The sequence below is a fragment of the Sciurus vulgaris genome (assembly GCF_902686455.1).
Source record: "Sciurus vulgaris genome assembly, chromosome: 8".
Classification (NCBI taxonomy): Eukaryota; Metazoa; Chordata; class Mammalia; order Rodentia; family Sciuridae; genus Sciurus; species Sciurus vulgaris.
In genome coordinates this window covers 148,520,323-148,544,520 of record NC_136468.1, presented here as the reverse complement: position 1 = coordinate 148,544,520, position 24,198 = coordinate 148,520,323, and positions in this window count along the sequence as shown.

Genomic DNA, 24,198 nt, shown 5'->3' with positions numbered 1-24,198 from the left:
GGCCGCTGGGCAAGCAGCAGGGCCGGGTGGGGAGCCAGGCCCACCTGGACGAGCCCTCGCCTGTCACCTGGAGCTTCGGGTGGAAGCTGAGCACAGCAGGCTCCTTCCTGCCTGGCGCTAGAAGCTAAGATTGAACGCTCTGTTGATGCTCGAGAAATGGCCTCTTCTGGGAGACTCCACTGCAGGGCGAGGCTGGCGGGCCTCCCCTGCAGAGCCGGGGCTGCGGGCCTCTCTGCGAGCTCAGCGGTGGAGCAGGACGTCTCCCTGGGCACCTGAATGGCCAGGTGCTTCCTCCGCACTGGCAGGGAAACCAAGCAAACAAGGCATTGCTGGGCTGGACTCAGTGGGTGACCCTGGGGTGGGCCACCTCCGAGGAGCTGAGGCCGGCACGGAAATCAGAGCTGCACCAGAGTCCGACCCCGGGCTCAGCTGCAGAGGCGCCGAGGACGTCCAGCGGGACCCTGATGGTCTACAGGGTTGGCCTGGGGCCTCTGAGCTCTAGAGCTCCTGTCCACTCCCACTCTGGTTCCCGTGGCCCTGGGACGGGTGCACCGCCTGTGGCCTTGTTAGGAGGCAGGGGCTCATGCAGGCTCCAGGGACAGGGCAGCTCTGGGTGGCCTCCCTGGCCTGGCCCTGGGCACCTGCTCATACACTACATTTTCTCTTGTCCTCAGAACACTTGACTTGGGCCAGTGGAGGGCGTCCTGACCGGCCCCTCCAGGGGTCAGCGGGCTGCTCCGTGGCACTTCTTTCGGGTTCTGCAGGCTGGACAGGCTCGGTCACATGCTCAGCTCTGCCTCTGGGGCTGCAAAGCAGCCACAGAAGCGGGTGAACATGGGCAGGGCCGGGCACCGATAAATCTTTATTAACAAAGCAGGCTTGAGGTCGGACTGGGTGGGGGGCACGGGCTGCCAGCCTCGGGTCTAAGCCTTTTCACTTGCAGGCTGTTCACGTGGCCCAACCGCAGCCAGGGAGGTGTGACAGCAACTGCCCTGGGGAAAGTTTACTTGCGTTTAAAAAAGAGTGCGGTGGGGCGCGCGCCTGGGGAGGCTGAGGCGGGAGGAGCGCCAGTTCACAGCCAGCCTCAGCAACTTAGCCGGGCCCCGAGCGACTCAGCGAGACCCTGTCTCTAAATAAAAAAGGGCCGGGGACGTGGCTCCGTGGTTAAGCGCCCGGGTTTAATTCCCACATCCAGAAAAAGAAAAAGAAAAGAAAGAGGAGCACAAGGAGGAGGTGGCTGCCTTGTCCCAGCTGCACTTTGTCCTGTGGAGATGTGGTGAGCGGATCCGCGCAGCCCTCCGGGGCCCCTGAGGGGCGTTTGAACGCTGAGGTGTCGGGGGAGGGGGACAAGCCTGGTCCTCAGGGCACGGTTGAGCTCCTGTGCCTGGGCTCTTCCTGTCGGTGGCCAGGTCCTCCTGGCCAGCCACCTCCCTTTCTCCAGGCCTTGCCCGTGCCCACCCACACCAGTGCCACCGGTGCAGCAGAGCCCAGGGAGCCGGGAGCTGGAGGTCCCTTCCACACACCCAGCGAGGTCGCTCTGCCCGTCAGGTGGGACTGTCGTGGGTCACAGGAGGGGCAGTGGAAGGTGCCCTCGTGCCAGGCTCAGTCGCATGCCTGGGCCTCGGCAGCCCGGTGCTTAGGCCCCGCGTCGGGCCAACCTGACCTGCCTGGGGCGGTCATCCTGAGGGGACCCACAGTGCCAGCGGCGGGGGGCTTGCCCCGAGGCAGGACGGACTGCAGGACCACAGCATGGCCGCCTCTGCTGTCCCGCTTCCTGCAGGCTGGACTCCCTGGGGCTCATCTCAGGCCTGCTCCTGTGGGGACGGGATGCGTGCTTCACGGCCATTGCTGCTGCAAGAGCTTTGCGGGTCCAAACTCACCACGTCCCCCACAGACTCCAGGAAGCGGGTACTTATCCCATTTGCCAGTGGGAACTTGGAAGCCCAGAGAGGTTAAGCAGAGTGTCCGGGGTCACCCAGTGCGTCTTGCTCGGAGGTCGGGTCCTAACCGTGGCACTGTTCTATGCTGTACTCTGGGGACAGAAGCTGCAGGTTGGAGCCCCATCTTTGCTCTTACCCTCCGAGGACCCTGGACAAGCTGCCTCAGGCCTCAGATGGGCTACCACGGGAAGGACATGGCCATGTCTGTGGACAGTGAGGTCCTCCAGATGTATCTGCGGGTGTTGGTGGTTGAGCAGGCGTCCCTGGCTGGTCTGCCCTGCAGGGTTGCAGGTGGACTGAGGCTCCCGGCAGAGGCAAAGGGCGAGGTGACTGGCCAGCCACCCACTCAGTGCCCACGGGAGCAGGATGTGGCCGCACAGCTGCGGGAGGGCAGCCGGCACTGCCGTCACGGCAGCAGCACAGGGTGGCCTACCCGCTGTCTGCCTGCCGCCTGGCCGGGTGCAATGTTGGCAGAGCCTTGGTGCCCACCGCAGCCTCTTGGTCGACAGCGGGCATTTTCTGGTTCGCACACAGCAGGTGCTCATGGTCACCGGGGGCCATGCACCGAGGCCCTGGGCCTAATCAGTGTTTAGGCCCCTGGGTCTGCGACCCGGCCAGCCCTCCCACCAGGAGCCCCTTCCCCTGCCACTTGCCCCCAGGAGGGCCCGGGTGGCAGGCTGGCACCCTGCTCAGCCGCTTCCTGCCTGTGTGTCCTCAGGCATGTTCTTCACCTCTCTGGGGCTCAGTTCATCTCAAAGGTGACAATGTACGACGGCCCCTCGGGACCAGCCTCTGTAGCGGCTGCGAGGATGGAGGTCCACAGGGCTCTGCTCGGCGCCCCCGATGCGGGCACCTCCTGGACAAGCCCTGCAGCCCCCTCGGGCCCCTGGCTCTCAGTCCGATGGGGAGACTGAGGCACCGCCGCCAGCCGCCTCCTGGCAGGCCCTCGGCTGCTCGCGGTCCTTCCCTGCTTCGCCTCACAGAGGCCTTCAGGTGACGTGCAGGTCCCGTGGGCCACACTTATGGTGCACCTGCTGAATGCAGATGCGGTCTGGCCCCCCGGTGCTGGAGGTGGACGAGCAGGAAGAAGCTGGTTGCCTGGGGCCGCGAGCCTGGCCTCCATCGGGCGTCCTGACCCAGCTGGCAGGAGCCCGAGCCGCCAGCTTCTCCCTGGGCGACGGCTCTGAGCCCTGGCGCTGGCAGCTCTGTGCCCTCCAGCAGGACGGGCTCCTCGGGGAGGACACTGGGCCAGACGGAAGCGGGCTCGCTGCCAGGCAGTGCGTCACCCTGCCGCGCCCACGTCACCGCCACCTCCCTCCCCAGCCGGCTGCAGCCCCCGTGCTGGACGCGGGTGCAGGAGGGGGTGCAGGTTCAAGGGCTGGGGTCTCTGCGGTGCTCTGCTGTGGCGTGGCCAGGGTCCCGCGGCTCCCATGCCCAGGAGCTGGGGCTTGTCCTGCCAGAGGGAAGAAGGACTGGGCGCCCGCAGGGCCACCCCACGCGCGCACGCCAGGCCGCGGTCTGTCACCCAGCTGCTGAGTCTGGGGAGCGGGGCTGCCTGATGGTACCCTTCTGGGGACCTTGGGGAGGCGGGGGGCCAGCGTCCCTGCGGCTCCGCCCCAATCTCCCTGCCCAGCCCAGCTGGCCTGTGCCCTGGACCCTCCTCCCTGCCCTCCCCTCTGTCCCCTCCCCCTCCCCTTCCTCGTCCCCTCCTCTCGTCACACCGCCCTCCTCCTCCTTTCACAGAGAAGCCTCCGCACCCCGGGGTCCCGGGGTCCCGGCAGGGGAGGCTGAGAGTGGGCCAGCTCTCCGCGGGCACTGCCAGGGCCTCCTGGCGCTTCCCTCTTCAGAGCGCTTCCTCGCCGCTAAATAATTAATTCTCGCCACACTCCCGTGCCAAGGAATAAATAAATGTCACCGTGCGGTGACGGAGCCCGTGGGAGCAAGCTGACAGCTCCAGCCTGCAGAGGGGTCAGCTGGGGACGCTGGCCTCGGAGCCCAGGGCCCAGGCACAGGGCAGGCACTCGGCCCCAGCACGGGGACACAGGGACAGCGCCCTGGGCTGAGGGCAGCTCTGGGCCTGCTCTGCGGGTCCCACTGGTCAGGACAGCGGTGGGCACAGGCTCCGGCCAGGTCTGCCTGCAGTGACTCGGGAGGCTGCTGGGCTCGGGTCCAGCCCCAGGCTGCCCGGCTGCACCTCCTGCACCCCGGCCCTGTGGCCACCATGTGCCCTCAGCTCGCCCACCGGCCCTCCAGGCCTCCCCAGCCCGTGTCCCCAGACTGCTCCTGGGGTGGCACACCGGGCCCCCGCCCAGCTGGCGCCTCTGCCCAGAGCGCCCTGGCCCAGCCGTGGCAGGGCGGGCACCTCGCCAGTACCTGCCCCCCACTCTCCATTCTGCTTAGGGGGACAGGCACCCTCGCCACCCGGACGCCACCCCGCCTGACGCCTGTGAGGGCCCTGGGGACACCACCATGTCTTTCTGGGCGACCGCCGTGTCCCTGGAGCCTGGCACACAGTGGGTGCTCGGCCAGCGGTTCTCTGGCTCCCTGGCTCCCTGTTCCATCTCCAGCACCTGGAAAGCAGGGGCATGCAGTCGGCGCTCAGCCAACGCTTTGTGCACTGCTCTATCCCTGCGCCCAGAGCCGCCCTGGTGTGCAGTAGGTGCTCCAGGGCGTTTGGCGTCACTTGTCACCAGCCTGCGCTGGGCGTGTGTGCAGTCTCGCCCGGTCTGCCCAGCCTGGCTGTCCTCGGCCCCGCGAGGCTGTGGCCCTGGCCGGCGCTCAGTCCCGGGGGCGGTGGGAGCAGAAGGCCCTGCTGGCCTCAGAGCCCAGGTCTCCAGCAGGGAGGGGCTGCCACGGAAGGCGGGTGGGCGTCCAGGGACCTGGCTGGGTGGGTTGCCCCTCTGGGGACAGCAGGGCCCGCCACTTGGCACAAGGCTCCCTCATGGCCAGACCAGGCCTGGGCGTGCCGGGAGGAGCGGGGAGAAGGCGGCAGATGGCTGCCATCTGGCTGCTGGGGAGGCTGGACAGCAGGCGTCCACGGCCCATGCTGGGCGGTCTTCTCCTCTCTGCTCCCTGGGGCCAGGCAGGGACTTGGGGTGAACGAGGGCCCTTGTGCCCTTCCTGACTTCCAGGACTCACTGGGGACCTGACTGCAGGTCTGCACCTGCCTTGGTGCCCAGCATGGCGCGTGGGCTTCAGGAAGAGTGTGATCAGGGCATCAAGGGCCAGCCCAGGTGGGCCCGAGGGCGGGCTGGGCCTGGACTGTCCCTCCTCCCAGCAGCCCCACAGGATGCCCGCTACCCTCCTCCCTGCTGGGCAGGTCCAGGCAGCCTCCCTGTCCCCCTCCGCCTCAGGGCCCTCCAGCCAGGGGCATGGTGTCTGCTCCTCGGCGCGGGGAGGCTGTGGGGCCCAGGCTGGCTCCTCCACCCCTGCGCAGCAGGGAGGCCGAGGCTCAGAGAGGCTTGGGGGTCTGCCTGCCGCCACACAGCGGAGGGGGACAGAGTCGTGCCCAGGGCAGCTGCGGGTCCGTTAAGGCCTCACCAGGGTCTCCGTTTAGCCTGGACTTGGGATCTGACCCAGCACGTCTGGGGACGAGTCTCAGGAGGGCGTCACGTTCCACTTGCTGGGCGCGGCGGCTGCGGGACCCTCGGAGGCGGGGGCGGGCCTGAGCGGTCACCAGAGGCACCAACCCCAGGGGGAGGCCGTCACTGCCCAGCAGGCCGCGTCCTACGCTGTGGACCCTGCACGGTGGGACCGTATGTGGCCAAAGGGACTTCACAGATGCGACCTGGTCAGGGTGTCAGACAGGTAGACCTGACCCTCCAGGTGGGCCTGGTGTGGACACAAGGACAGAGGGCGGCAGAGGAGCAGTGACTGACGGCAGGTCAGGCCGTGGGGCAGTGGACGCGGGAGAGACCTGCAGAGCTGACCCAGGGGCGGCCGCCCTGGAGCCTCCAGGAAGGGGCTCAGCCGTGCGGACCCCGGGGCTCGGGGACGGGTGGCCACATGCCCAGTCCAGCCTCCTTTGCGTCCAGCGCAGTCGGAAGCCGAGGCGAGGCCGCTTCCATTTGAGTTAAAGGAAGCCAGACACCTGGTCCCGTGGCCCGGCTTGTGGCCGTCACTGCGGAGGGACCGTGGCCTGCGCGGCTCTGCGGCCCGGAACGGCTCGGGACGGCCAGGGCTTCGGGGCGGCTGGCAGGGGAGGGCCCAGGAGTCACCACGGCCTAGCCTGGGAGGGGCCGCCGCTGGGTGGACGACCAAGCCTGGGTCCAGGAGCTGCCCCCAGGGCCGGGCCACCCCAGGAACCAGAGGCACAGAGAGGTGGAGGCACTGGCCTGAGGCCACACAGGGACAAAGGAGAGGCTGGGGGAAGCAGGCGGGAGGTCGGCGGGCTCCTCCTGCAGTGCTTGGTCCGCCCAGGGCTCCTGTCCTCTGGAGACACTGTCCCTGCAGGCCGAGGGACAGTCGCCACTCCATCCGATCCTCTCCCGGGGGCTCACAGGGCAGGACTCCTCCCCCGTCGTGGAGGCCGAGGGTCTGAAAGGTGTCAGTAGGCCGTGTCTGTGGAAGGTTCCAGAAGGACCTGTCCAGGCCTTTCCCCAGCCACTAGTGATGGCCACAGTGCTGGGCAGCCCACTCGTGGCTGCATCCCCTGCCCTCTGCCTCCATCCTTGGGGCCTCCTCCTCTGTCCGCGTCCAGGTCTTGCTCTTCCTACGGGGGCACCCACTCCATTCTGACCTCATTTTGACTCGACCACATCTGCGAAGATGGCGGAAGGCGGCACCACCGGTGCCCAGGTGGGCTCTGGGGGGACACTATGCTCTTGGGTGTCCAGCCCCTGACGGGTGTGACCCATGTGTGCCTCCTAGGGGCAGCCTGCTGGGTGGTGAGGGCACAGGCTGCGGTGAGGGGCCCAGGTTCAAATCCAGGCTTCACCACTCACTGGCTGTGTGACCTTAGGTAAGTTACTTAACCTCTCTGTGTGCCAGCGCCCAGCTTGCACGTCGTTGGGGCCTTTAAATGAGACAGTGCACGTAGGGCTCTTGGGCCCAGGCCCCAGCAAGCCCTGGGCGAACGCTGCTGTCACCTTTACTGGTGACTGTCCCCCCGGGGGCTGCAGACACTGCTGTGGAACTGTCCCCTCTTCTTTCCGCTCTCCCACCGCCTCCCCGCCTCCGCCTCCCGCCTCCCGCCTGCCGCGGAGCAGCCTCCTGCAGAGCAGAGCCAGGGCTCAGGTGACAGGCTTTGTTCACCTCCACGGTCACCTTCTGGGTACAGCAGGTGACGTCAGCCTCCTGATCGGAGGCCGGCCTGAGCCTTCCCCTCAGCTGCCTGAAGGGGCTTGTTCTCAGCATTGAGGGAGCTTTCCAGGGCCAGCGGGGCCTGTGTCCACGGGGGACAGGGCAGGCAGGCCGGGGACGCCCTGGGCCGGGCACAGATAGCTGCCTGGGTGGGGCCCATGGGGAGTGTCTGCCGTGGGCTCGGAGGACTCTGCCCCGGGTGGTGCTCCCCTCCCAGGTGGCGGCCACCAGGTCGTGGGCACCACCTCTCCCCTGTGAGGGCGCCCACGTCACAGCCCTGGGCTCCGAGGGCGGGAAAGGACAGGCGCAGCCGTGGCCCCTCTGCGGCCTGTGGGCTCAGCTGCGAGGCTGGACGCCTCCTGGCCACTTGGACCACGTGGATGGGTTGGGCTGGGTCTTCTCCTTGGTCCAGAGATGGGCCTGTGACCAAGGCCTGGCCAGTCGGAGTTTCCCACAGTCTGACGCTGTGACTGGCTTGGGGATCACGGGTGACCCGTGTGGTCAGTAAGCCCAGGACGCTGCCGGAACAGTTGGGAAGAGGGAGTCAGGTGAGGCAGCACCTGGGCACCCAGCTGTGCCTGGGCCCTGGATGTCCTTCTATGTCGAGGGCAGGACCTGCCCAAGAGGGCGTCCACACACCAGGCCCCGCGAGGTGAAGAGCAACAGCGTTCGGAGCGCTGGGCCTTAGCCCTGGATCCAGCCAGGCCTGAGGCCACGGCCCGGGTTGTCGTAAGGCCCAGAAGCTTCCCTTGTTAGCTAAAGGCAGTTGGGCCAGACTCCTGGCTCAGGAGGAGGCAGAAAATGGACCCGAGCCCAGACCTGGCCAAGTCCGGATCCCAGATTCTTTCCCTGCAGCTCGTCACCTCCGAGGGCCCAGACCCGCCCTCCCTCTCCCTGCCGCTGGCCGCTCACTGCATCCCCCCTTGGACCCTAGTTGCGGACTCTGTGGCCTTGGGTCTTGGTGCTGCACGGCCAGGCGCCCGGCCAGCAGCCGCCCTCTGCTGCCGCACCTGGGCGCCTGCCGTGTCCCTGCAAGTCCCTCCTCTGGGCTAAGCTTTCCTTCCTGAGGGATTGTTTTAAAATCCGGGTCCTGAGTGCAGCGCTCACGTATCAGTGGCCCGAGGAGAGTGGACCTGGACACCGACCGAGGCGTTTCTGTAGAGCGGGAAGCAGGCCGTGGCTGCAGGCTGCGCCTTAAAGAAAGAAAACAAGAGCCATCTCTGCAGTCAGGGCCACGATGGTCCCCGGAGGCCGAGGAGTGAGACGCGGTAGCTGCGGTGGCTGGTGCACCCCGAGGCCACAGCCGGCTCGGAGGACGGGGCCTGCAAAGCCGGGCTGAGGAACTCGAGTCTGTGTCCCAGGTAGTGGGAGCCACCGCAGTGCTGAGCGATGGGTCGCGATCAGAGCAGCACCCGGAAGCTCGAGCACGTGCGGCCGCGTGAAGTGGCCGGAGGCAGGGCCAGGGACCCAGGGAGAAGCCCGGTCCTCCAAACCAGAGCTAGAGCGCCGAGATGGGTCCAGAGTGGGCAGGGACGTTCTTGGGGACGCCGGCTTGACACGGGGACAGGTACCAGGAGTGGGGAGCCTCAGCATCTGAGCTGGGTCCTGGGGGCCAGGCGAGGTCCTGCACAGCGGCTCCCTCCTGAGGGAGGGGCACCGGTCCCCAGCCCCCCACTCGGCCGGGCCACGCGGTGTGGGCGCCGCTGTCCTGCTCGCAAGCAGCGCACTGGCCGTCCAGCCCCTGCTGGTGGACGCATGGTGGGGGTCGCAGAGGCTCTTGAAGGCTTCGTGGGCCTGACCTCGGTCCAGGCCGTGCGAATAAGAGGACGGATGGGGGCAGGGCTGCGTGTTGCCCACGCGGGAAGCAGGCCCAGCTTGGGCTGCAGACGCTCGCCCGGGACCTGCTGGCCTGGGCCACAGAACCGGCTTCCCACCCTCGGCCGGAGGAGGCGGCCCCGCAGGCCCTGCCGCCCCCGCTGGACGCAGACACTGGGCTGCATTCACGGCCTCCCGGGGCCGAGCACAGGCCCCCGAGCCGGCCAGGCCCCCGCCCAGGATGCACACTGGGCCCTTGTGCAGCCGCGGCCACCTGCCAGGGGACGGCCAGCGCGCAGCGGGAGTCCAGCTGCGCCACAGGATGTGGCGGGAGCTGCCCTGCCCTGCGCTGCCCCTGACGGGTCAGGCCAGGCCCAGGACGCCTAGCAGAGGCCCAGCCTCTGGCAGCTCCACCCTCGCCTGGCGGTCTCGCTCTTCCAGCCCCCTGCAGGGGCCTCTGGGACCCCAAGCGGCCTCTTCCCAGCCTGGCCCTTCCTGCTGGCCGGGTCCCTCACGCCCTCACTCCCAGAGAGACCGTAATGACCTCAGGTCCCAGCAGGGCCCCGCCCTGCCCGTGGGTGTGTGGGGCCCTCACCCGCAGCCTCAGAGTGACCGGTGGACACAGCGGACGTAGCTGGGTAGGTTATGATGGGGTCAGGTTGGAGGAGGGCGGCCCATCCAACGTGGCTGGGGGCTTCCTGAGGGGGGAACCGGAGCCAGACACATGCACACGCACACACACGTGCTCACACACGCCCACACGTGTTCACACGCGTGCTCACACACGTGTTCACACGCACACACACGTGTTCACATACATGCTCACACGTGCTCACACACGCACACGCGGGGCAACGCCATGTGAAGGTGAAGGTGGCGATCAGGTGGCACCTCTACAAGTCAAGGGACTCGGGACGGCCAGCCACCCCCAGGGGGACGAGGGGGACAGATTCCCAGCATGAACTGCCCGTCATCACCCCGACCTCGCACGTGGGGCTTCAGCCCCTGAGAGCGTCCACCTGTGTCCATGCGCTGTTACAGCAGCTGCCGGACGCAAGCCCCCCCCGAGTCCCGGGAGGGGGACGTCGCCGAGGCGGCTCCGACTCCCGTCCCCGCCGCCTCGTCTCGCTTCCGCCTCCGTCGGTGAGGGTGCGGGTTGGCTGCTCCTGGCAGAGGGCAGGACAATCGGTGGCTCGACCCACAGGCGTCCGCCCTTCTCCTCCAGAGAGAGTGGGCTACAAATCGTAAGCGGCCACCAGCAGCTGTGGAAAAAGCCCTCGGCCAACGCCAGCCGCGCGCAAGGCGGGGAGGAGCGGGACGCGCTCGGCTGGGCGGAGAACGTCCGCAGCCAGGCTAGGCCCGCACCTCACTGGGCAGCCAGGGCCCTTCCCCTCCGGATCAGGCGAGGCGAGGCCGAGTCCCTCACGCTGAAGTACCAGCCACGGCGACGAGGGAGCCCAACCAGGAAGCGGAACTGCCCCCCCTCGTAGACGCGACCGTTCACGTAGAAGATCCCCAGGACCCAACCAGGCGCCGCCAACGACCACAAAGCGCTCTACCAGCAAAAGGCCCGGGGCAGGGTCGCGGGATGCCAGGTGAGCCCAGGCCTGTCGCGATGAACCGGGCGTGTGGGGTTCAGAGGCCAGCGAGGTCGGAGCTGTTGGTGTTCTTCACCTGCTGGGCCTCGGGAGGTCGCTTGCCCTCCTCCTGTGGTGGCTAGATAGCTGGAAGGTTCTGGAACGTGTGAGGCAGGCTGTGCTGGGGGCAGGTGAGCACCAGCTGCTGGGCTCCCTGAGCCTGCTGGGGAGCTGGAGCCCTTCCTCAGGGATGGGACCTGAGCGCTGTCCACACTGCCTCTCAGGGTTCCGCAGAAGCACTGGGCTCTGGCTGGCAGCGTGGTGGCCCGTGGGTCACTCTCTGCTCCTCCGTCTCCCGTGCCCACTTTCCCGCCAGTGCCTCCTGGGGTCAGCCCTCCAAAAAGCCCTGGACTCACTGCCTTTGATGACGGGTTGGATTCCAAGGGACCCCACCCGGGACAACTAGCCCAGCCACCTCTGTCCCCGCATCAGGAAAGCAGCTCGCCCTCAGGATCGAGTCCTGCAGCCTGCCAGCTGTCCGGGGCGGGAGGCATGCGGCCCGTGCGCCCGTCTCTCCCCTGGAGGTGGGTGAGGGAGGGGCTGGGCTGGGCACCGGGAGCCTAGGGTCTTTCTGTTGCTCCCACCCCAGGGCCCTGGCACGGCCTTTCTTTCTTTCTGGAACTTTCTCCTCTACCTCTGGCCCCAGCTGCCACCAGCCGACCTTTGCTCCTCCTCCCAGATGTCACTTCCTGCAACCCTGGTGTCCAGGGTCGGATCGCTGCTGGGTTAGGGGCCGTGCTTTCTGAGCTGCAGCTCGAGGTCACTTGGCCTCTTAGACAGGACTCCGGGTCCTTCTCTCCTGCTAGCCTCTGCGCTCCGTCCCGTCTATGGTACCACCGCCTCCAAGCTCCTGGCCCGTCCCGGGCTCAGCGGACGACAGTTGAAGGAATGAGCAGGTGGACGAAGTCAGAGGCGCCCCGCCCTGGCGAGCTGTGGGTCCCGTGAGCGGAGCAAAGCTGGACACACGGAGGCCTCCCACGTTGGCAGGACTGCCTGGCGCATGGGGGGCAGGGGGAGCAGACTGGCGAGTGCTGCTGGGGCGTCTCCCCAGGCAGGCCAAGGACGGTGCCCGTGGAGGTCGCTCCTTCTACCGCCGTGAGCGGCTTTGGAACGGCCTCTGAGACCATTCCTGGCACTCGCTGGGTGGTGGGCGGCCCTCCCAGGAGGCCCTGGTTGGGGGCTCACAACAGGGAGGCTCTGGGTGGGTGGGAGCTGGGCAGCGGGCACCCTCTGCTTACGGAGGGGCAGGGCCGAAGGGGCTGGCGGGGCAGCAGGTGGACCAGGGGGCTTGGACCAGGACGGGCTGGTGCGGCTGGGGCCCTGGCTTGCGGAGGGCTGCCCAGGGTGCCCAGGGTCTCCCTGCGGGAAGACCACCCCCAACAAGCTCCCTCCCCAGCCCACCGACGCCCTCTCCCCCCACCAGGCCTGGGTGGTCCGCCGGCCTGCAGCACCCCTGAGGGCCTGGCCTGTTGCGGGTGCTCGGAAGGCTTTTCTTGGTGACAAATGACGGACTGGCCGCGTGACTCTGGACACCCTGCAGCACCAAAGCCAGATCCCAGCCGCCAGCTACCCTGCGCTGCATGTCTGCCCTTGGGCACTGTCAGCTGACCTCTCGACAGCACGGTGCCAAGAATCTGGGCTCGGGAGTCCAACCGTGGCTCTCAGTTCCAACTCCTATGAGCTGTGTGGTCTCAGGGCAAGTCCCTGCCCTCTCTGTGCCTCCCTGTCTCCTCATCTGTAAAGTGGGATCGCGACGGCCCTTTCCCCATGGGTTTGGTGTAACAGCTGTTGCACGTGGGCAGTTTGCCAAGTGCCTGGCATACAGTCGGTGCTCAATAAAAGTTGGGACAGTTATTTGGAAAAACCAACTCGCCCAGAGCCAATGGTGGGGAAGCAGCAGGGGCTCCGTTCTTCAAGCCAGGGCTGGGCCTCTGGCCACGCACAGCAGCCGGCACTCTGCCACTGTGTCCAGCACTGAGGCAGGACACCGAGTGTCCCTGGGCTCAGTCCACGACCAGCCGCTGGCCACCCTGGTCCTGGCCTTGCCCTTGGGCCTGCGGTCCCGGGTTCCTGGGCAGGTGGCAGCGCAGTCACGGCGGGAGCCAGGGTACATCCGTGTCACGCTGGACATGTCCAGCCGCCCGCGAGGCTCCTCCAGGCCCAGGAATGGCCTCCCTCCTCTGCTGCTGGCCTGCAGAGCCGCCCGGCTGGCCCTCGCCCTCCCCGGAGCGCGGAGGCCTGACGGTTGAAGGGCTGAGCGGATGTCACACTCTGGCAGACATGGCAGCCAATGACACCGCGTCCCCCATCCCCGAGCAGCACAGCGGGCCGGGCCTTGCCTCTGGGCGCGGACAGCGGGCGCGAGGTGCTGGGGCTCCCGTCCACCGCTTGTCCAGCAGAACTCCACTTCAGATCACGTTAACGGCAGATTGGAAACGGATCAGCTGCGTGGGCGTCTCGGGCCTTAGGGACGCCTTGACTCTCAGGTTTGGCGTGACGGCCTGGGGTGGCGTGAGGGCCCGGGGCTGCCCAGTGAGCCTGGGGACAGACGGCGGGAGCAGCAGGCACCTGGGCGGAGGATGGGGCTCAGGTCCAGGTGACCCAGAGCCCAGCCCATCTGCACGCGGTGCCCTGGGCCTCCCTGAGTGGCGGCCTGCGGGGAGGATGCCTGGCGGGCAGCAGTTCCAGAGCGAGGCCATGACAGAGCTCCTCCTGAGCGGCAGGCCGCTGCGGTCACTTCATAAAGGGGGCTGGTCAAGGTCACACGCCGCAGTGGAGCCAGGATTTGCCCTGGGCAGCCTGGCTGCAGTGTGTGCTCTGACCACTCACCTCTGCCTCAAAAAGGAAGCTGCTAGAGAGGGAGGGCGGCTCGCGGGCCTGACGCCCTCGGGGGACCCAGAGGGAGAGGCCGGGCCCACAGCCGCCTGCCAGCCTTCCTGAGGGGCCCTGGCACATGGACAGAGTGGCCCACGGTGCTGTCCCGGCCCTCCCTCCCTCTTCACAGTGGACGGTGCCTGCTTTGGCTCCCAGCCTCCCTGCCTTCTCACCTGGCTGGCTGCTTGGAGCCACCCCTTACCCAAGTCAGCCCAGGAGAAAAAGAGAGTTCCACACCCCAAGCTCCCGGGTGGCTGGTCAGCAGGTCCGCGCCCCTCGGCCTGGCCGGGTCCTTTCTGACCTGAGTCATCTGTGGGTGCATTGCCCGTCTCTTCCCGCACTCCTGGCCCGAGGCCATGCGCCCTGTACCGCTGGTCCCCTGCCCTGCGGTGTGTCCCCGCAGCTGGCAGCAGGCACTCGAGGAATCTTTGTGGAGTGGACAGGCCGAGTGACCCAGGCTGGTCGCAGCCTCTGGGAGGCCTCCCCGCGCCTCATCTCTGATCCTGAGTCTTGGTCAGAAGCTCGGAGGCCCTGGAAGGCCACGGCGATCCTGTTGAGCAGCGGGTACTGGGCCGCGGCCTCCCACAGAGCCCCACCTCCCGAAAAGCAGCCCAAGGAGTTCAGGTCAGTTCCTTCCCCTGCCCGCAGGCTGCAGCCCCGAGGGCTTCCTGGAGGGGCACCTCCCGGCCCAGCCATGGGGTCTGCAGAGCGGGCGCTTCCTTTCAAAGCCTCCTCTGTTCCCTGTGCCAAGCCCTGCCCTGCCCCCAGCCCAGGCCCAGCAATCCCTTCAAGAATGCCAGTGGCCAAGGTCAGGGCCTCTCCCCGGCGTCCCCGCCCCTAGCTGGGGAACTGCACTGGGGCAGCCATGTCTGAAAACAATCAGCAGTAAAGGCCAGCACGCTGGGCTCGGTCCTGGGCTGACGCAGGGGGCCGTAAATCCAGAAGGTTCCCAGCTGAATCAGCCTTCCTGACCGCCGGCCAAGAAAATCCTCCAGCCGCCGGGAGAGCTTCCCGAGGCCCTCAGAGCCTGGAGAGGGGCTGGTGCAGGAGGAGCCTCACAAAGCCTGGCCTCCGCTGGGAGGCAGTGGGGACCATCTGGCAGAGGGAGTCTGAGGATGGCAGAGGGCCGCACCATGTGCTGAGAACCCTTGCTGGATCCGGGGGCTGGATCCTGGCAGCCGGGATGGGCCAGGTGGGCAGGTGGGCGAGGGGGCGGCCCCACCCCGCCAGCCCCATAGCCCTGTCCCTTCCCCTGCCTGGCCTGGGCCTCGTCCGCTCCCGTCCTTCCGGCTGGGATGCCGTTCTCCTGGCCACTGGCCGAGCGTGGCTGAGCTTAGCTCCGCGGGTCCGTGCGCGGAGCGTGCTTCTTGGTTGATCTGAATAAGCTGCTGGTGTGTGAAGTAAAACGGGAGATTCTACATAAGAATCCGTACGTTCTGCTTCCTTTGAAAAATGCCAGGTCGGGTGTGAGTGGACGGCGTCGCAGGGCCAGCTCAGCCAGGGCTGGGCGCAGACGCGGGGCTGCCAGCGCTCTTTCCTCCCCGGCCCTGGCGCGGGGACCTGTCAGTACCCCGGGCCTCTGTGGGTCTGAGTTCTCCCAGGGAGCTGGGCACGCAGAAGATGTCCCCAGGAAGATGTGGGGGCGGCAGGCCCGGGACACGGTGGGTGCTTGGACCACCGAGAGGAAGGGGCCCTAGGGCGGGGGTAGGCGGCCGGCTGTGCTGCCCAATGGGGGCTGGGGCAGCTGGGGGCAAGTGACCGTCGCGAGCAGATTTGGGGTATCCCAGGGAGAAGAGCTGAAGCCCCGCGGGATCCCCAGGGGACCAAGCGGAGGGCCCTGCAGTTCATCCCAGACCCTGACTCTGGTGGTCCCGGGCTTCCCAAGAGGCAGTGCCGTGAGGAAGGCCGGCTGGCCTGACCTTGTCCCCGCCTGCGCCCCACCCCTGCCTCCCAGGGATCAGCCCTCTGCAGCCCGGTGTCCCCCTTGCAGAGTGGGTCCATCAGCACCCCGGGCAGCGTGCTGTTAGGGTCCTGCCCACGGAGACTGGGCAGCCAGGCTGCCGCCCGGGCGGAGCAGGCCCAGGGCTCAGGGGCCTGACCGGGTTCCGATCCCCAGAGCGCTGGGTCCGCGGGTTCCATTTGTCAGGATTCATCACGTTCCGGGTCAGAACGGGCAAACCTGCACCTGCGAATGATTTAAAGACAGCGATATCCTCACGACATCTTCGTGGACGTGACAAATTCTTGCCCAAAATAACTTTTTCCACAACCAAAGCCCCCAGGGACGGAGGCCTGGAGCCCAGGTCGGAGACTAGACCACAGCCTCCCTGCCAGGCTCAGGCCCTAGTCCCCGGAACGTGCCCGAGAGCCCGGCCTGGGGAGCGGCGCCCCTGGCTCTGGTGCCCGCAGGTTGTAGGGGCGCGGCCAGGAGGCACCCCAGCCCCGCGTCCCTCCAGAGCTGCCTCCGACCCGGGGGCCCAGCACGCGGCCAGCACGGGGCAGGCCCACACACGCGGTTCCTTCCTTCCCCAATGGCACTGGGAGCTGGCTGCTCGGTGGCCTCAGCTCCTGTCGGTAAGCGGTGGCATCGTCCCCGCTCCTGGGTTGAGCCTGGAGTGGACAGCAGCCCCGGCCAGGCCCCCGCCTGCCTGCTGCCTCTGCCATGCACGCCCAGGATGGGCACCCCTGGGCGCTGAGTCCTCCCACCCTCCAGCTCCTGTGGGCCTCTTGACAGTCGGCCTGCAAGGTGACGTCTCTACCTTCCAGAGGACGGAAGGGGCCCTGGCAGCCGGACAAGTCCCCAGCCCCGGCGTGTCCCTGGGAGGGAGGCAGGGACGGCCAGGTCCAAGCAGGAAGAGAGAAGCCGAGCTCGCTGTGGCCCCTCTGCCGGCCTCCAGCCCCAGGGCCTCCCGGGTGCGGGACCTGGTGCTCAATGGCCCCGCCAGGCCCAGCAGGCGGGACCTGCCACCTGCCCTGTTTCCACTCGCTTCCAGGATGGGAGCTGGAAGGGGGTTTGCCCCACGTGCCACCCTCCCCTGCCTGAGCCCCGGGGGGCAGGGGTCCTGCCAGCAGGAGGCAGGCGGGAGCAGGCGCTGGCTGGCTGGCACCACCAGAATGACCTCACTGGCCGCCCCAGGGCCCTGCTGAGATGACCTCACTGCAGATGGCGAAGGCGGCCCCGGCCCCCAGCCGGCGTGGCCAGGAGGAAGGGGACACACCTTATCCAGACAGAGCCATCCCAGAGGCTGGGGCGGGCGCAGGCCCCTCAGCCCCCAGCTGGGGAGCAGTCCTTAGGTGACCAGATGGACGCAAGGCTCTGGCCCAAGACCTCTGCTGAGAGCAGAAGGCGCCCGTTGACACCAATCCCCACCCGAATTCCCCGACCCCACTTGCTCTCTGTCCTCACCTTACTGCTCAGATGGGAAACTGAGGCAGCGTGTGGGGCCAGATCTGCCACTTGCTGGCTGTGCGCCCTGGGGCAAGTTGCCTGACCTCTCTGAACCTCGACCTGGCTGTGTAAAAGAGCCCATCTGTTATCTGTCAGACCGTGGCTGGGAAGTCAGGGGAGGGAGGACCACCCAGGTCATAATATCAGCAAAACTCACCCGAGCACAGAGCAGGCAGGTGGGAGGCTGCGGAGGGAGGCTGGCTGATGCCGTGCTCAGTGGGCAAGTGGGCGTGTGCTTGCGGACGCGGAGCGGGGGTGGAGCACAGCTCCCAGAGAGGCCGCGTCCCCTGGGCCTCCCAGGGCACCAGGAAGGTTGAGCTGGGACTCCGTCAGGATCCTGGGCCATCTGAATGGGCCCGACCTGTGGTCACTGGTGTCCGTCAAGAGGGAGGCAGAGGGGGTGTGATGGCAGGAGGGGAGGCAGGAGATGTGGCCTCCACAGCTAGAGGCTGTAGGGTTTCAAGACGAAGGAGGCAGAGGCCTCCAGAAGCTAGAAAGGGCCAGGCAGCCGTGGCCAGGGCCTTCGCTCCGCCCAGCGAGGCAGCCCGAGGACGCGCTCAGGCCGCCGGGGCAGGGTGTCCCGAGTCAGCCACCAGGTTGGTGGTGGCTTGTCACGGCACCTGGAGGCTGGGCCTGAGCCCAGCCTGTGCGTCACAGAGAACGCGGGACGCGCTGCTGACCGCCGGGGCGGCCGCCCGCAGAGTGGGCCTGAGGGGTCCTGCTTGATGTTTTCTCGCTGAAGAAAGAGTATTTCATTTACACCCAGGAAAAAAGGCATTACCCCCTTTTAAAAAGATACCTTTATTTCATATTTAATGAATCCAATTCAGATTTTTTTCTTTCTATAATTTTTTTTTAATTTTCTCATACCTGTATACAGGGTAGTAATGTCCATCTCATTCCACCGTCGTTCCCATCCCCACTGCCCCACCCCTCCCCTCAGTCCCCTCTGCACAATCCAAAGTTCCTCCATCCTTCCCCACCCACCCCCACTGTGGATCAGCATCCACTGGTCAGAGAAGACCTTCGGCCTTTGGCTCTTTGGGTTTGGCTTATTCCACTTAGCATGACACTCTCCAGTTCCATCCATGTACCTGCAAATGCCATCATTCCATTCTTCTTTAGGGCTGAGTAGTATTCCATTGTGGATACATACCACAGTTTCTTTATCCATTCATGTATTGAAGGCACCTAGGTTGGTTCCATAGCTTAGCTATTGTGAATGAGCTGCTATGAACATCGATGAGGCTGTGTCACTGTAGAATGCTGACAATCACCTATTTTTAAAGGTTCTGTCAGAATCTTCCCCCTCGCTAAATAGTCCCCTGTGCTTCAGGCAAACTGGACACCCTGTCCTGCCCACATCTGTGAGACCAGGTGTTGCTCAGAGGCCAGCCTGGAAGCCCAGCTGCTGGGATGAGTCCCTGCTTGTCATGACTCAGACACAGTGGCTGTGACCAGGGGCCATGGTTGCCCTGCTGGCTTCCTTGTCCAGGGAACAGAGTCCTGCATCATCTCCCTTGGGGGTCCCCAAGGCCACCCTCAGACCCAGTCATTGGCAGGAGGGTCTCACGGGCACTAGTGAGGCTGGTTGGGGTTCATTGCTCGGTCGACCTGCAGGCTGTGGCTCAGGACAGAGGAGGGTGGGCAGTGGAGTCTGCAGGGCAGGAGGGCATGGGGTCCAGGAAAGGCCTGGCGCCAGCTCCCAGCTGTCCTCACCCCCTGGAGTCTGGATGGCGCCCGTTCTCACGCCAGGTGTCCTGCAGCCAGGGAGCCCCCCCTCCAGCCCTGCTGCCCAGGGATTTTACTGGGGGTCGATCACAGCCACAGAGTGTCCACGTGGCTAGCCCTGGTTACTCGGTCCTCTTGGCCTCCAGCCCCACCCCCACTCCAGAGGTCAGACCACTACAGGTGGCCCGTGGCCCCGGGCAGACAGACGCAGGCGTCCCCCACAAACCACATTAGCCTGGCCTCGCTGGCCTGGCCCAAGGCCCAGGTGCACAGACCCCATAGCAGGCAGGACGTTCTGCAGGCTCAGAGCTCATCCCCGGCCAGCCAGGGCCTGTCCTTCCCTCCGAGCACGCGAGGTCTGGACAGCACGGGCCTGGGGAGTGAGGCCTGCGTGGTTGTCCACCACCTGGGCCAGTGCTGGTTGCCATGGTTACCCCGGTGGGCAGCCGTGGGTCCCCACAGCATGGGCAGGGGTTCCCCCGGACTGCCCACACCTCGAAGGCCTCCCTGCCTCTGCGCCCACTGAGCCCCGCGCGGCGGCTGCCCAGGGTGGCACTGCAGAGCCTGGTGCCCGGGAGCCACGGCCGCCTCCAGGGCCAGCGTCAGCTCTCCCCACCTCAGCCTCCTGGAGTCTCACCAGGGTCCATGACGTTTGTTGAGCGAGTAATGGACGCAGCTCTGTGCCGGCCCTGGGCTGGGGTCCTGCACCCAGAGGAGCAAAGAACAAATCGAAGCCGGGATGGTGGCCGGCGTCTCTGCGTGGTGGTGGGCGTGCCCCCACCTGCCCCGCCTCCCCGGCTGTTCCTGGAGGGAGGGGCACCAGGATCTGCACCGCGTGTCCCTGGTCACTGTGGGGACGAGAGCGGACGGTGGCGAGGGGGCAGCCAAGCGACCCTCCTGCTCCCAGACCTGAGGGCCAGGGCAGGGGATGGACCAGGACCAGGGAGGGTCGGGCAGAAGGCGGAACAAGCCTCAGAAGATGTCCGGACTCTGCAGGTTACGGCCAGGGGGCTGGGCTGCGATGGAGCCGGGGTGGCCGGCTAACCCGGGGAGGGGGCTCCAGAGCACCCCACGGCAGGGCCTGTGTGCCGGCCTGTGCGGCGGGGTCTGAGGCCCCCCCAGGCGGGCCCACAGCAGTGAAGGTGTCCACGGGCTGAGGCCTGAGGACATTGTCTGCCACCTGGCCTCCTCCTACAGCTGGCCTCCTTCTCGAGCTGGCCTCCTCCTCCCGCTGGCCTCCCCCTGCCCGAGGCCTCCAGCAGGGGTCTTCACAAGCACGTGCCACTGGCAAAACCCGCTCCCTCCAAGCTCTGCCAGCCAGCAGACGCACCCTCCTCTGGCTTCTGCAGGCTGGGGGTCCCAGACCCAGTGCCCCATCTGGGTGCCCAGGGTCCCCCTGCCGGGCTGCAGACCCATGGTCTCCTGGCCCTTCCCGGTGGGCTCCTGGAGGGTGGGAGGGGCTGGTGTCCCTGTCCGTCTTATAAGAACCCTCGCCCCGGCCGGGCCCGTGGTGCCCGCCGTGATCCCAGCGAGTCAGGAGGCTGATGCAGGAGGACCTCGAGTTGCAGGCCTGCCTGGGCGACTCAGGGAGGTCCTAAGTAACGTGGTGAGGCTGCCCGGCGGGGGTCCTCTGGTCCTAACTGTGACCCTGGCTGGCCACCGGCCTGCAGCCCCCCAGGGACTCTGAAGCACCCCCACCGAGACTCCCCTGGGCGTCGGACGGCACTTCTTCTAGGGCCCCAGGAAGGGAAACGCCTGCCCGCGCTGCCTGCCGGGGCTTCGGAGCTGACCACCTGAGCTGGGGCGGCCCGCTGGCTCCCCAGATTCCTGCCGCTAAGACCGAGTCCCACGGAAGCAGGCGGAGCTTGTCCTGGGCCCCTGCCCGCTGTGGCCACCTTGCCTGCCCTTCCCTGGCTCTTCCCGCCCTGGTCTGTCCTTCCGTGGAGCTTCCCAGGTCAGCCTGCCTGGACTCTGTCTCCAGGCCACCTGGGCTCACATCAGGTGCTGCCCAGAGTGGCCCCGGTCTCCCGACCAGTGGCCTCTCTTAGGCCGGGAGACGATGGCGCCAGGCTCGGCACCGGGCATGGCTGCATCCCCTCCCTGTCCCCCGGGGCCTCCACTCGCGTCCTGCCCGAGCCCCTTCACGCTGCTGGTGGCCTTGGCCACCGTGGCTCACGGCCGACGGCCCACGCGACAGAAGACCAGGCTTTCTGACGGCCTTTTCTGCTTTTTAATCCCACGATGGCTTCACGTCGGGCATACAGTCGGCGCTCAGCGATGAGTGACCGACACCCGCGTTCTGCGGGGGGGACCCAGGAGGCTGGGCACCTCATTGGGCTTTTCCTTTCCTTTTTCTCCTTGGGGCCATCTTTAAAGCTCGGCAGGAAAGACGCGGCGGTTTTTCCTGGGCAACTTTTCTAACCATCTGGCCACCGAGCGTCAGGACGCTCCTCCTGCCCGGCCCACGTCGCCCCTCCCTCCGGCGCCCCTGGCTGCATCCCTGCCGGGCACCGCTCCCTGGCCAAGCCCTCCAGCGAGGACAGAAAGGAGCGCTGTCCCCTGGCCCTTGAGCAGGCCTAGGCCCGCAAGTCCCGGGGCTTGGGTTTGCTCCTTCCTGTCCCGGGCCTGTCCCCCGCGTGGAAGCCCAGGTTTGGGGCAGACGGGCGCCCCAAGGTGCTTTCTCAGATGCCAGCTGGCGGCCATCAGGTGTGGCCGCCCCGGAGGTGCCGGTGGAGGGTCCTGGGGCAGAGTTCGAGCTCGGTGGGGACAGGGCTGCCCCTGATTAGCGACGACTGTCTGGGGGTGGCTGGGACCATGCTGGACGTTGGCCAGCCCTGGACCTGCGTCTCGGACTTCCTGCCAGCTCTGAGGCCCTGGCCTGAGGAGACGTAAGGCCACGTGGAATAGTAACTCAGAGATGGCGGGGGGGTGGCATCTGCAGCCAGGGGCCGTGGAGGGTCGGTAGTGTGGCCAAGGACCCTGTCCAGAGGGTCAGGGCTCAGGTCTGGCTGGGGCGGTGCAGGGGCTTGTCACCCAGAGAGGGCGCTTCCTAGGGCCCCCGGGGCTGGTCAAGGGCTATGTGCTCTGCGACTGGCCTGGGTCCGGGAGCGCTCGGGCGCAGGCCGTTAAATGAGATGCCCAGGGCCCCGTCCTCTGCGGCCCCAGAGCCTCTCTGGCCGGAGGACTGGCCCCCGGCTTGGAGAAATGGATGTGCGTCTCCCTTTTCCCAGATTCTGAGCTCTGGGGGTTGGGGACCAGGTCGGGAGGAGCTTGGCGTTGGCCCTCGGCAAGTCCACACTGGACGGAGCCCAGTCAGCTGAGTCCTGAGCCCGGTCCAGGCATGGTAGGTGCCCTGCTGCCAGTTCCTCTGTGTGACTTCCAGGGCGCCCAGGAAGCCGCTGCCGCCCTCGCCTGTGGTCCGTGCTGCCTGTGGCCATCGGGGCAGCATTGGCAAACGTCAGGCAGTCCTTGTCACCTGCTTGACGTTCCCAGGGGCTCCCTCGGCTTCCAGAAGCCCCCACGTCCCTTCCCTCACGTGAGGTCGAGGACCTGCTGCCTCCATCCCTCCCGTCCGTCCAGCCTCAGGGCCTTTGCACCTGCTGCTCCCCTTCCCTGGGTCTTTGTGTGGCGGGCTCCTTCTCACCCCTCATCTCTGCCCTGTCCTCTGGGCAGCTGTCACACGATGCCACAGCCAGTGGCTTTGGACAGCAGGACTCTACCTCTCATGTTCTGGGGATGGGCGTCCACGATCAGCGAGGGCTACTCCTTGGCCGGTGGGGTGCCTCCCAGCCACTTCTCCTGTGGGCCGGCCACCCTGGGCAGCGGGGATGGCGCAGGGGCCCCGCATGCTCCGAGGACAGGACTGGGTGTACCTGCTTCATACTTGTCACCCTGGGGAACCGTCCCTCGTGCAGCCAGCAAATGTGTGTCTCGGAGGCTGAGCAGGACGCCTGGCCGGGGACACACAAATGCCCGCTGGGCCCAGGCTGGGCGTGAGGAGGTGAGACTGGAGCCCAGGGCCTGGCCGCGGAGGGTGGAATGGCTGGGGTCCCCAAGGCTCTGCAGGACTCCCTAGCCCTCGCTGCAGCTCTGGGTGGGAGAATGGACACCACGTGTACCCCAGCAGGGGACGGGGCCCCGAGCCTGTGGCCAGCCTCCAAGAGACCCCGAGCCTCACCCCCCAGAGCACCCAGGACATGACCTGCAGGCCTCAGGGGTCCAGTGGCCGCCTTGGCCCTGCATGTCCCCAGAGGTCCCAGGCCTCCTCGGCAACCAGGGGTCGCCGCTCTGCTCTGCGAAGGCCACAGGAGACTCTGCAGACCTCAGCATCTCTGTGGTCACTGACGGCCAGCCCTGGGCCATCGTGGCTGGCCCTGGCCAGGCTGGTTCCTGGTCCCGTAGCCCTGGGTGCCCTACTGGTTGCAGCTCGGATCAGAGAGCCCACAGGGGGTGTGAGGAGTGCACAGCCGGTGTTGGTGCCTGGCCCCCAGGAGGGGCACCGCCTGGGGGCACATGGTCTGGGGTGTATGGGTCTCGGGGTGTGTGCACAGGTCTGGGGTGCACGGATCTGGTGCACGGGTCTCAGGGTGTGTGCACAGGTCTGGGGTGCATGGTCTGGGGTGTCTGGCCAGGTGTGTGCTGAGCCCTGGGCTGCCCCTCCTGCCCGCCCTTGTACCCGCCGAGGCGGAAGGGCTCCCACGGTGTCCTCTCAGCAGATGCCCGGCCCTGCTTCTGTCCCTTTCCGCCCGGGGCTCTCCAGAAGCAGCCTGCTGGACGCTCTGCAGGCAGCCTATGGGCCCCTCCCCTGGAGCAGGGACGTGAGCTGAAGCTGCTGTGGACAGGCCGTGTGGGGAGAAGAGAGGACAGGGCTGTGCGGGAAGGAGTCCTCCCATCCCTCCCCACCCCGTTCGGCCCTCGCGGGGGCTGGGGAGATTTGCTTCATGAACAGCAACAGCAGTCATTGGCCAAGCGCTTGCTATACGGTGAGGGCAGTGCCCAGCATGGACCAACGTGCAACCTGGGGCATTTCAGGAACTGGGCATCTTATTGGCCACACCTCTGGGATGAGAAGATGGGAAACAGAGAGGGAAAGTCGCCGCCCTGAGGACACACAGCAGGAGGCAGGAACCACACCCGCTGGCTGCAGCCCAGTGGAGCCCTGGAGCCGAGTCACCTGTCCCCTGGAACCCTCCTGCGTCTGCTCAGGTCACCGGCACCCCAGCCTGAGCCCCTGCTGCTGCCGCCCGCCAGCTCGTCCTGTTTGTTCCAATTATGTCGAGTAAGTCATTATGATTTTATGTTCTTTAGATTAACATTTTTGCTCAAGGGCACAGTAATTAGTGAGCGAGCAGCTGGGAGTTGTTGGTGGGGCCTGGTGAGGGAGCCCGGCCCTGTGGGGACGCAGCCTGAGCAGGGCGGCTCCTTGCGGGGTCGGGGGCCTGGCCCGGGCTGC